General features: G+C 53.6%; 2 protein-coding genes and 1 long non-coding RNA gene across 4 annotated transcripts in view; 1 reads left to right on the forward strand and 2 right to left on the reverse strand.

The window, feature by feature from the left end:
* LOC116817058 (uncharacterized) overlaps positions 1-3,995 on the forward strand; it is a 270,462-nt gene that overhangs the window by 126,822 nt on the left and 139,645 nt on the right. The gene's annotated exons all lie outside the window — the stretch shown is intronic.
* Positions 1-3,995, reverse strand: part of LOC116817142 (uncharacterized) — a 327,071-nt gene that overhangs the window by 93,365 nt on the left and 229,711 nt on the right.
* LOC142047900 (uncharacterized) overlaps positions 1-3,995 on the reverse strand; it is a 50,509-nt gene that overhangs the window by 8,951 nt on the left and 37,563 nt on the right. The gene's annotated exons all lie outside the window — the stretch shown is intronic.

Raw genomic sequence — 3,995 nt, forward strand, 5'->3', positions numbered from 1 at the left:
GCACTCATTCAAAATAGCACTAATATACAGTCCTCATTATCGGAGAACACAGGCAGAGGATTCAGCACTGGTAAAGATACACACTATGTTGATCTATAGCTCCACGGGAATTATAAGAAGCAATGCTGATACTCGTGCCTGCAGCAGCCAGACCTTGGTGCCGACCGATTCTTAACCGTCCAGGACCATCTGCCGCGGACGACGCAACAAACACTATGAACTAGGGAACCTACATGGCTGACGTCACTTCCCCGAAATGACTCCAGTGGGAAGAATTCAAAGGCGACCTTAACAACACACATTCTGCTTCAAAGAACAGAGAAGTCTTGCAGATTGCCTTCCTCTCACTGGTTTCCCCTCTAGACTCCTAATTTCCATAAACCCACCACTGACCTGTGACTACCAATCTCTCACTGTTAACTCTTACAGCAAACCAGGCAAAGAAGCCTATGCAAGCGCTATTCCACATCCCGATGCTCTTCTGCTCTTCCCACACAACTATCTCAAACTACAGTCAATTGCATCAAAGCAGTTCCTCGCTATTTGGGGCATTGGTGCCCTTAGTCCGTGAGGTGATCGCTGGTTCCTTCGGCCTTAACACAGGAACTGACTCAAAGGGCCCACAACTTCCTCCTCTTCTGCTCCTATGACTATCCCTCATCTGGGCAAATGTTTGAAAACACTGGTGTTTCCCAACAGGAAGGGGTGACAATTCTATCTCTGTGGAGACGAGGGAAACCATGCAATCTCTGGAAGGTATATTAAGGGGCGGCGTAAGACCCTCACGACTAGATTAAGAAGCACTTTTAACTGACCTCCAACAATGAGAGAAACTAAAATCTGCAGAGCAGCCTTTCAACTCAGGGCCAGAATAAGCTGTTGCCAATAACTAACCGAAGAGTTACAAATGACTCCAAACCTACACTCTAGGACAAACCAACGTTAACACAACAACGAACACATTCTTTGCTGCTCTTCAACCGTGTAACAAAACTTACGAAACCAAAGAGCCAGCAGAATACACATCACAAAACAGTCCCTGCTAGCTAGGAACTATCTCACTAACACGATGAGCTAAAAATAAAAATAATAATAAAAAAACAGGCAGAAATCCCAAACAGTCATTTTCAGAGGTCTGAGTTGTTTTCATACACTAATAGAAAAGCTTGAGCCACTGACACCAGTTCAGGTAGCACCCTTCTGTTTTTTTTCACAACAGCGAACAGCCTCGCCAAAGGAAAGCCTCAAAAAATTGGGTACAAACTCATAATGTTCCTCTCTTGCTTTCTTTCCTTCTTTTCTCTCCCTTTATTTCTTTCTCTGCCTTTTCACATTCTTTTCACTCCTCGCCTATCACTGGTTATTTTTTCACCCGCTCTTTTTTTCTCACTTCTTCCAAGCAAGCAGGTTCTCCACACACACACATTTTGCAAGTTTCCTCCTGATCACTGATTATATTAAGCAAGTCTTCAGTGGGGTTTGGCATGCCAGGGCACAGGCTGGCCGGGTGTCTGTGGCGTGCGGCCCTGTCCTGTGGCCAGCATAGCATGGGCCTCCCCTCCTCTTGCCCCTCCCTCAGTTGTTCGTAGGCTTTTAAGCCTTCCCTTGGAGCTGTCAGCAACCAGCCGCTCTGCTCTAGGTGCCCAGAGCAGGAAAGTGTGTGTTGGGCTCACAGCCTGGGACTCTTGCTCTGTCCTGGCCTAGCCTGACTATCAGCCTGGCCCTGGGACTCCTTCCTCAGGTGCCTGTGGACAAGAGGGAACATGTGGGCTGCAAAGCAAAATGGCAAACTCGTGGGCATTCAGGTGAAGCTGTGAGAATCCAAGCATTCGGTCAACCACAGGACTGTAGGTATCAGAACCAGGGCAGCAAGTTCAGAGCCCGTAAACGGGTCGGGGACTCACCACACTCGGGCGCTCCTGCTGGTAACTTTGGGAATTAGCTCGCTTCTAGAGGAGCGCCCCTCCTGGTGGTGTCCCGTCCGTTGTTCTGCCCTCAGACATCCTGGACGCACGTGCTCTTCGCCCGGTGGCCTCCTCTTCAAAGCCAACTGCCGGAGGGCAGTGCTCTTAGTCCATCTGCACCCCCTTCGGCGATCGATCACCAGCAGTCCCACACTCCGCCTTCATAGTAACCACACGCCCCAAGTCTAATCCCTCTTGGTAGGGATCTGGCATGGGCTATAAATGCCACTCCTACAGCCATGGCTGGATGTACTGCGAGGAGGAGGTGAGGGGGACCCAGGCCCACCTCTCTCTGGGTCCCAGCCCAGAACCCTCTGGCATCAGCCTCCACCTGTCCTCCTCCTTTTCCTCCTCCGTCTGTTTCCGTGGGACTGCTTGCCTGCATGCCCCTTGTAACCTGCTAGGGACCTTCCCCTCAGGGCGCAAGCCCTGGTCCCTTCCCCCCAGGGCCGTCACCTGGACTATGGCTAGAGCCCTTAGAGGCCTCCCTGGGCCGGGCCGGCGGGCCGGCCGGCCCGGCCTGCCCTGCGCCTGCCTGCTGTGGGCTAGTCTCCCCCTTAGAGACGAACCTTCCCCTGTCAAAAGGCCTGTGAACAGACTGACTAACTGCGCTGCCCGGCAAGCCTTTTATATATGGGTGACCTGGCCGAATTGCCTGTCTGCAAATCTGGGGCCTGACTGCTCCCTCAAAGCCTGTTTTAATTGCTCCCCGGCTGTGCAGGCTCTCTGCCTGCCCCACCCATTCTCCAGGGAGTGGGGCAGTGTGCCCCACTACAAGCCCAAACCCATGATGCAATGCCAGGATTCAGAGCCTGTAGTGCTGCTCATTACACCATGGGACCAAGCTTATGCCCGGCCTCTCTGGCCATTGGTACCCTCACGGGGCTGGCTCGTGTAAGGACGTTGCCCGTTACAAAGCTCGATGGATTTTGGTGGTTAGTCCCAGTACCAATAGAGGGCGAGAAGGACATGGGAAATGAGGACCCTAAAGACTAACAGTCCCTGGGCAATGGGAAGAGCAAGGCCTGCTCACAAGATTCGCCACGCCCAAGCAGCGTGCCGAATGCTCTCCGCGGCAGTGGGGCAAGTCTGTGTGCCCTCAGGGCACTAGGCGCATTCCAAGGCGGGGGCAAATTCAGCGGCAAGCTTTCTATGTTTAGCTGAAGCACCATGGAAAAACCATGGCTGTCACCCTAAGTGCACACGACTCCCCGCCACCCGCGTGCAATTTCGTCAGCTGGTTTGGGGCAAACAGGAGGACTGCCGCCCCTTGCAGATTGCCACCCCAAGCACAGCTGGAAGCTGGTGCTGAGCCGGCCGCGGAAGAGGCAAAGCCCAAAGTTAGCTGGAAAGAACAGCCAGGCAGTGAATGAGAGGCATCAGTCAGGGATCCCATCATCTATTGAGCTGGAACTACCTGGCAGGTGGGACCCAGCTAAGGAGAAAGCAGTGAGCCGCAAGAAGAGCGGAGAAGAGCTTGCGCCAAGCCAGGGAGTAACCAGATCGATCCAGCTGGGAACTGAGCCGGAGCAGCTGAGCCCACAGAAGCTGCCCAGGGAGGCAGGATCTGTTCTGGAGAGAGCTGCAGCAAGCAGAGCCAGAGAGGCCAGAGGACCACCCAGGAGGTGGAGGCAGAGCCACAGCAAGCACGGGCTGGAGTGTGCAGGGAGCAGCTGGAGAGTGAGAAGGACCCTGGCCGAAGCCAGCACAACGGAGCACACTCAAAAGCTTGCAGGCCAGACTTCGGAGGGGTGAGATCAACTCCCCTCATCAGGGGGCTGACACTGGGAACAGGGGTCCCTGCACTAGAGCATGTGGCCACGCAAAGCAAGTGTCCGGCCGGTGGTGTCTCCATGCAGCAGCAAGACCTGGAAGAGGCGGTGACATGGTGAGGGAGAGACTGGACCCTGCCCTGAACACTCCAGAGACGCTGGTTTGCATCTCCTCACCATACGAAACAGGATGACGATGTTTTCCTTGAATTTTCTAGGTTCATTAATTCTGGGTAATAAATTGGTACCATGGGCATTA

Source organism: Chelonoidis abingdonii, chromosome 18, assembly GCF_003597395.2.
Source record: "Chelonoidis abingdonii isolate Lonesome George chromosome 18, CheloAbing_2.0, whole genome shotgun sequence".
NCBI classification, from domain to species: domain Eukaryota; kingdom Metazoa; phylum Chordata; order Testudines; family Testudinidae; genus Chelonoidis; species Chelonoidis abingdonii.